This window comes from Megascapheus bottae, unplaced genomic scaffold (genome assembly GCF_031878675.1).
Source record: "Megascapheus bottae isolate mThoBot1 unplaced genomic scaffold, mThoBot2.hap1 HAP1_SCAFFOLD_65, whole genome shotgun sequence".
NCBI classification, from domain to species: domain Eukaryota; kingdom Metazoa; phylum Chordata; class Mammalia; order Rodentia; family Geomyidae; genus Megascapheus; species Megascapheus bottae.
Window position 1 is genome coordinate 1,207,018 of NW_028327756.1, and position 7,983 is coordinate 1,215,000.

Sequence of the window (7,983 nt, forward strand, 5' to 3'; positions counted from 1 at the left end):
GTGTGGTCTTGGTTCGGGGGTCAGGGTCTGGGGTCTGGGGTCGGGCGGGCTCTCTGGGCAGGTTGGGGTCTGGGGTCTGAGGTCTGGGGTTGGGGTCAAGGGTCTGGGGTCTTGGGTCTTGGTTCTGTGGTCTGGGGTCTGGTGCCGGGGTCTGGAGTCTGGGATCTGGGGTCGGGTCTGGATCAGGGGTCTGGGGTCTGGGATCTGTGGTCGGGGGTCTGGGGCCGGGGGTCTGGGGTCTTGGGTCAGGGGTCTGGGGTCGGGGGTCTGGTTATGGGGTCGGGGGTCTGGTTTTGGGGTCTGGGGACTGGGGCCGGGGTCTGGGGTTTGTGGTCGGGAGTTTGGGGTCTGGTGTTGGGTGTCTGGGGTTGGAGGTCTGAGTTTGGGGTTCTGGGGTCATGGGACTGGGGTCATGGGTCTGGGGTCTGGTGTCGGGGGTCTGGTGTCTGGGGTCGGGGGTCTGGGGTCTGATGTCAGGGGTCTGGTGTCTGGGGCTGCGATCTAGGGCCTGGGCCTGGGGACTGAGGTCTGGGGTCGGGGGTATGGTGTCGGGAGTCTGGGGTCTCGGTCTGGGGTCTGGGGTCTGTGGACGGGGTTCTGGGGTCTAGGTGGGGTCGGGTGTCTGGGGTCTGGATCTGGGGCCAGAGCCTGGGGTCTGGGGTCGGTGGTCTGTGGTCTGGTGTCGGTGGTCGGTGGTCTGAGGTCTTGGTCTGGAAGTCTGGGTCTTGGGCCTGGGATCTGGGGTCTTTGGTCTGGGGTCTGGGGTCTTTGGTCTGGGGTCTGGGGCTGGGGTCTGGGGTCTGAGGTCATGGGTCGGGGTCTGGGGTCTGGGGTAGGGGCTCTGGGGTAGAGGGTCGGGGGTCAGGGGTCTGGGGCCAGGGTCTGGGTCTGGGGTCGGAGGTTGGGGGTCTGAGGTCTGGGGTCTGGGGTCGGGGGTCTGGCATCTGGGGTTGGGCGGGCTCTCTGGGCAGGTTGGGGTCTGGAGTCTGGGGTCTGCGGTCGGGGTCTGGGGTCTGCGGTCTGTGGTCGGGGGTCCAGGGACTGGGGTCTGGGGTCTGGCGTCAGGGGTCAGGGGTTGGGCGTGGTCTCTGAGCAGGTTGGGGTCTGGGGTCGCGGGTCTGGGGTCTGGGGTCAGGGGTCTGTGGTCTAGGGATCGGCCTGGGGTCTATGGTCGGAGGTCTGGGGTCTGGGCCGGGGTCTGGTGTCTGGGATCTGGGTCGGGTCTGGATCAGGGTCTGGGGGCTGGTGTCTGGGATCTGTGGTTGGGGGTCTGGGGCCGGGGCCTAGGGTCTTGGGTCTGGGGTCTGGGGTCTGGGGTCTGTGGTCTGGGTCTGTGGTCGGGGGTCTGGGGTCTGTGGTCTGGGTCTGTGGTCGGGGGTCTGGTTATGGGGTCGGGGGTCTGGTTTTGTGGTCTGGGGTCTGGGGCCGGGGTCTGTGGTTTGTGGTCGGGAGTTTGGGGTCTGGTGTCGGGTGTCTGGGGTCTGCGTTTGGGGTTCTGGGGTCGTGGGTCTGGGGTCTGGTGTCGGGGATCTGGGGTCTGGGGTCTGTTGTCGGGGGTCTGGTGTCTGGGGTCTGGTGTCCCATTGGATCTCCAGTTCTAGTGGCAGTAGAGTGTGCTGCACAGTCAAGTCTTTGCTAGCCAGGCAGGTTGGCAGGCAGGCTGTGAAGCAGGAACCTCCTCGGGGGAAAAACCAGGCTGAGAGGGGAGGCCATGGCCGGGGCTCATCTTCCTCTGCCGGTATTGAGCCTCCAGGGCATCTGGAGGGGCTGTGAGGTTTCAGACAGTGGACAACCATTTCTCCCTACCAGGTGCTCACAATCTGGGCCTCCATGCTTCCTAGGGTAGAAGTAAGCGGTGGCACTCGGCCCCAGGATCTGGAGCCCTCCAGGGTCCCTCCACACCCACCCCTGGGTGAGCAACCGATTCCTCCCCACCACCCCAGAACGGACAGCGGGTCCCCCCATGCCCAACCCAGAGCACGGACTCCAAGCCCTGTCCATGGCCACCAAAGCAGACCACCCCCGGAAACTGTCCTGGTTCACAGGCTGCTGCTCTGTTCGCCCCGCCTCTCCAGGTGGGAAGGGGAAGAGGAGGAGCTGAGAGGAGAGCAGCCAGAGAAAAAGGCGGGCTGGAGCCGGAGTGGGGCTGAGGCTTGAGAAGGGCGGGGCTTGTGGGGGGCTGAGCACCGGGGGGTGGGGCCTGGACGAGGAACGGAGGTCAGCGGTCGAGGGCGGGGCTTGGAGGGAGAGCTCCAGGGAGGTGGAGCCAGGGCATGGAACAGGTGGTCTGGGGGCGGGGCTTGCATGGTCCGAGCCTGAGAGGGGTGGGGCAGAGCGAGGACGTGAGAGGTCAGGGGCGGGGCTTGCAGGGTCAGAGGCTGAGAGGGGTGGGGCGGAGCAAGGACGTGAGGCGTCAGGGGTGGGGCGAGGACACTGAACTGGTTCCAGTCGGTTCGTCCTGGGACCAGTCCGCCTGTGAAAGGCTCGTGTGAGAGAGAGAGCGGCATTTGTTCTGGGGCCTAGAGAGCTGGGCAGGACACTCTCGGCCTGTTGTGTGTTCACCCGTCTTGTAAGCTGCCGGCAGCCTTTCTTCTTGGGGAAGGGCCTGAAGGAGGCTATCTCTACCCAGACGCTGCATGTGTGAGAGGAAGGCCCTTAGGCCTAAGCCAGGACACTGGAGCCAGCTCCCAGTCAGAGGTGTGCTTTTTAGCCTAGGCAGAGCCGGGGACTGGTGTGTGGTGGCTGTGAAAGTGTGTGGAGAAGTGGGGGGGGGGGCAGCTTCATTTTTCCTCTTCCCGAAGGGCCTTCAGCCATGTTAAGCCGAAGCCAGGCCTCCAGAGCCAGCTCTGTCAGCGGTGAGCTTTCAGTGTAGGCCCAGGACCTGATTGAGAGTGGACAGGTGCGGCAGCCCGCCCACCACTGCCTCCTCTTTTGTTTTATTTTCCTCCATCCCGGCCTGGTGCCGCCACGGGGGGGAGGGGTCAGAGCAAATGGGGCTTGGGCAGCTGCCACTCCACTGTGAGGACTTGAGGGGTTGCAGGTGGGGCTTGTGTGTTCAGCCAGAGAGGGGTTGGGCGGAGTGAGGATGTGAGAGGTCAGGGCTGGGGCTTACAGGTTAAGAGGCTGAGAGGGGTGGGGCGGAGCAAGGACGTGAGGCGTCAGGGGCGGGGCGAGGACACAACTGGTTCCGGTCGGTTCGTCCTGGGACCAGTCTGCCTGCGAAAGGCTCCAGTGCGAGAGAGAGAGAGCGGCATTTGTTCTGGGGCCTAGAGAGCAGGGCAGGACACTCTCGGCCTGTTGTGTGTTCACCCGTCTTGTAAGCTGCGGGCAGCTGCCACTTCACTGTGAGGACTTGAGGGGTTGCAGGCGGAGTTTGTGGGTTCAGCCTGAGAGCGGTTGGACGGAGCAAGGACGTGAGAGGTCAGGGCCGGGGCTTGCAGGGTCAGAGGCTGAGAGGGGTGGGGCGAAGTGAGAACTTAAGGGGTCTGGGGCGCTGGACTGGTACTGGGTGGTTCTGCCTGGGACCAGTTGGCCTGTGAGAGGCTCCACTGCCGCCGCCTTCCTCTGAGAGAGCGGCATTTGTTCCGGGGCCTCTCGGGGCACTCTCGGCCTGTTTTGTGTTCATCCAGCCTGTAAGCTGCCGGTAGCGTTTCTTCTTGGGGAAACACCTGAAAGAGCCTATCTATACTCAGAGGCTGCATGTGTGTGAGGAAGGCCAGGGCTCTGGAGGTAAAGCAGTGCTTCTTGCCAGGTCTCTTCAAGGCATGGGCAGGTGGTGGCTGTGAAGGTGTGTGAAGTGTGGCCTGCCACGCCCTGTGTGTCCTTTGTGCTCTTCCTGAAGAGCACATGTTAGGCCCAAGCCAGATCTCCAGAGGCAGCTCACAGTCAGGGGTGAGTTTTCAGTGTAGAAGGCCCAGGGCCTGGTGGAGAGTGGAGAGGCCTGGCAAGCCGCCTGCTGCTTTCCCTGGCCTGGGATCTGCCTCATGAGGAGCTTGGTGGGGTAGCAGATGGTGGGAGCAGAAAGTGTGGTCTATGTGGCTTTTTCTTTTTTTCCTTTTGTCAGCACTACCCCAGATCCTGCTCAGCGGAAGAGATGCCTCGGGATGCTGAGCATTTGTTCTTCAGAGACTCCTTTCACTGTAGGTGCTGTGATGAGAAAAGATGAAGATTCCAGAACCTTTGAATCAATCGTAAGTGTGGGATCTGGGTGTACACTCAAATGTAGGATGGGCTGTATGGATCCCAACACATGTTGCTCCCAGCCCACATCTTGCATGGCGCATGGGGGTTAGGGTGTGAGGGGATGTGTGGAAAGCATTGTTTTTTTTTTGCCAGGTGATGGTGCTCTGTATTCCTAGTTGCTAAGGTGTCCAAGATCTGAGGTTTGCAGTTCACACCTAGCCATGGAAGGAAAGTTCTTGAGGGTCTTTATATCCAATAATGGGTAAAAAAGCTGAAGTGGAGTTCAAGTGGTAGAACATTAGCCTTGAACAAACATTAGTCAGGAAGAACACCTAGGTCCTAAGTTCAAGCTCCAGGACCAGCACAGAAAGATTTTTGTTTTTATTTTATAGGTCCAATAATCATTTTATTAGACACACAAAGGTAATTTAATTTCTGTTTGGTGAATTCCTGTGATATTGTGTTCCAGGGTCTCTCCCAAGCTGGGCAAGCACCTCAGCCTTTGATTTTCACAATTTCCAGGCTTTGCTGCACTTTGAGAAGAAAATGCACAGAGTCAGGGTAAAATGTGGAGAGACTGGAAGCTTAGGATTGTGAATACAGGTTTAGTAGGTATGGCCCAACACAGGATGGTCTGGATGGACTCCATTTGAACTTGTTCTGGTGAAGTCAGGCCTTGCCCAGGCCTCTGTCCTCTCTCCAAGTGTGATCAAGTTTCATCCATACTTTGATCATCCTGGGGCCTGGAGAAGTGGGTGAGGGCATGTGTGAGGAAGGGTAGTCTCTCTCCCTCCATGCTTTGTGAGTTGGTGCTTCTCAGGACAACTTTGATGACCCTAGGCCCCTACCCGGGTCTCTGAATCTTCATTGTGATTTCACATCTGCTTTTGGTCATGTCCTCAGTGCCTGTGGGTTGGAGCTGAGGGAATGCGGGAAGTTTCATTTGTAATTACACAGGTCATAGACACATTTTGTTCAACATATCAATGCATTTAAATTTCTTTTGGTGAATTTAAAATTTATTGTGTTTCATGGCCTCCTACCACCTAGGCAAGCACCTCAACTCTGAGCCTCACCCCTTTCTGTCTAGTAACTCAATCAGTTCCTTTAGACTGATGTTATATGTCCGTTTTCGAGTAGGGGCTTCTGTGTGACTGTTTCTGTTTTGTCTTCCTCTGACAGTATACAGGATCCCACTGACCAGTGGAGCAGTTCTAGCATCTTCACCCTTCATTGTGTGTTGATTTCTTGTGACCATAAGTACTTCAGGGGCAAAACTTGCTGAGTATCAGGAAAAAATGTGGAGTCCAGTCACTGGGAATTGTGTCTCAAGAATCTGATTTTGTGGTCTAATGTTGAAGTGGCCTGACTGACACCTCCTACCCCTAACCTGCTTTCATAGACTCATGGTAAATGTAGGTCTCTAACCTCCTGTCTTCAGTCTGTATCAGTTTTTATCTGTACTTCCAGTCATGTTCATGCCAAAGCCTGGTGAATGGAATGAAGACACCTGTGAGGAAGGGCAGTCTGTGCTTTCCTGCTTGTTAAGTTGGTACTTGTCAGAACACCTTTTGCCACAGCAGGTTTATCCTAAGTCTATATCCTCAGCTCTGAGTCTTCACTGAGCTTTTAGCAATGTCTGTATATGGCATGAGGGTTGGGAGTGAGGAGATGTGTGACAGATGTTCAGGTCTTCATTATATACATCTTACATATACTTTTATTAGGCATTCCAAGGTATTTACATTTGCATGGGTGAATTCCAGTGGTAGTATGTTCACAGGCTAGGTCAGCAACTCCGCACTAAGCCCTCTATGTTACACTTCAGAAGTGGGGTTTTGTCAGGTTTCTAATAAGAATCTATGGAGGGAAGCAGAAGGCATATCCTAGCACTTTTCCTTCTCTGTCAGACCTTCCAGGTCTTGTTTATCCTTCACCAGGCTCCTGGATGCCTAGCCTTTGTGGTGAGTTGCCTTCCTCTACTTGTGTGCACTCTGAGGAGAAAATGTACTCAGTGTCAGAAGACCAACTGGAGAGGGGCCAGGAGCCTGGCCTAATGGTAGAGTGCTTGCCTAGTATACACAAAGCTCTGGGTTCAATTCTCTGGTACCACGCACAGAAAAAATGCAGTCTTTGGTACCACAGACAGAAAAAGCCAGAAGTGGTGTTGTGACTCAGCATGAATTTTGTGGTCATGGTTCAGAATCAGGTTTGAGCAAGTACTGGGTTTTCTGTTATCCTTACATAGCAGGTTAATAAGTTAGGGTTAGTGTTAAGTGTTACAGAAAGATAGGGAATTATGTTTAGTGAATGGGTTAATGTTATGGATCTGGTAGTCATTGTGGAAAAGATTAGCATTTGCATTATGGAACAGGTCAGGTTTAAGGTTGGGGCAGAGTGTAGGGAATATGGTAGACAAAATGTGAGGTTGGGGATGTAGTGGAGGAAAATGTTCTAATAATGGTTCAGGAAAGGTTGAAGGTCAGGGAGCTTGTGAGGAAGAACTTTATGGGGTGGGTTAGGGTTTGGATATGTTATGGAACGGTCTTCAAAGTGTGTTAGGGGACAGGTGAGGAGCAGAGAACTTGTTATGAAAGGGGTTATGTAGGTTCTGGGAGTGGGTTAGGATTGGACAATGTGTTAGTTAGGCAGTTACATATGGATTGGGGCTAGAAGATGGTCTAGGGTGAGGCATAAGATTGGTGGGGCATTACAGTAATTTTTTAGGGTATGAGTTTGGGTTAGGGCACCTGTGAAGATGTGAGTATGGCAGAGTAGAGTGTATAGCGAGGTACATGTTAGGGAGCATGTGAAGATAATGTTTGGTTTAAGGTGCCTGTTAGGGTTAGGGTTTAGTTTACATGTTAGGGCATGCGTTGAGGGTAGGTTTGGGGTACATGCTAGGGTGCATGGAAGGGCACCTATGTGATTTAGAGTGTGTGTTTGGGTACTTGATTCTGTATGTATTTCATGTTTAGGGTATATGTTAGGGTACAGATTACAGTTATGGTACATGTTAGGGAACGTTAGGATGAAGGTTCCTGTTAGGGATAGGACACATATTAGAGTATATGTTAGTGTACACTTTGGGTACACGTTAGGGTGCCTGTAAGGGTGGTTTTGAGTACTGCTTGGATACTTGTACTGGTTAGGCAGGGTGGTACATGTTAATGATTAATGTACATTTTAATGTTACGGTACATTGTGTGGTACATGATAAGGTGTGGGTTATGGTACATGTCAAGGTGTGAGTATGGGCAAGAGTTAAGATGCATGATGGAGTATATATTAGGGAACATGTTAGGATTCATATTAGGGTTAGGGAAAGTTCTAGGGTATGTGTTACATTATGCCTTTGGGGTACATGTTAGGTGCATATGTAGTTTAGAGTATGTGTTAGTAGTTAGGATACATATCAGGATAGGCATTAAATTTAGGTTACATGTTAGGGATATATGTTCGTGTATTGGTTACATTTAGTACGTGTTGTCAGGGTATTGGTTAGTGTTGTGGTTTTGGTTAATATTAGGTCATGCTTGGTTATGTGTTGGGTTACATTTGGGTACATGTAAGGTACTTGTGAGGGTACCTAGTCTTAGAGTTCATGGTAAAAATCTAGGATGTGGTTAAGGTATGCTTCAGGTTTTGGACATATATTAGTGTATTTGTTGGGGTAAGTGTTAGAGCATGTGTTAGGGTACATTGGGGGTACATGTTAGGATGCATTTAAGGGTACCTGTATGCGTTAGGGTACTTACTACTGTATGTGTTACTGGCTAGGGTACATATTGGATACGTGTT

General features: G+C 53.6%; 1 long non-coding RNA gene across 1 annotated transcript in view; it reads left to right on the forward strand.

The window, feature by feature from the left end:
- The first annotated feature begins 2,434 nt into the window (after window positions 1-2,434).
- The window catches only part of LOC150039247 (uncharacterized), a 7,149-nt gene continuing 1,600 nt past the window's right edge, over window positions 2,435-7,983 (forward strand). The window contains exons 1-3 of the long non-coding RNA XR_016534458.1: window positions 2,435-2,697; window positions 4,064-4,190; window positions 5,365-7,983. The exon at window positions 5,365-7,983 is cut by the window's right edge and continues 1,600 nt beyond it. This is a non-coding gene — a long non-coding RNA (uncharacterized LOC150039247). The remainder of the gene's footprint in view (window positions 2,698-4,063; window positions 4,191-5,364) is intronic.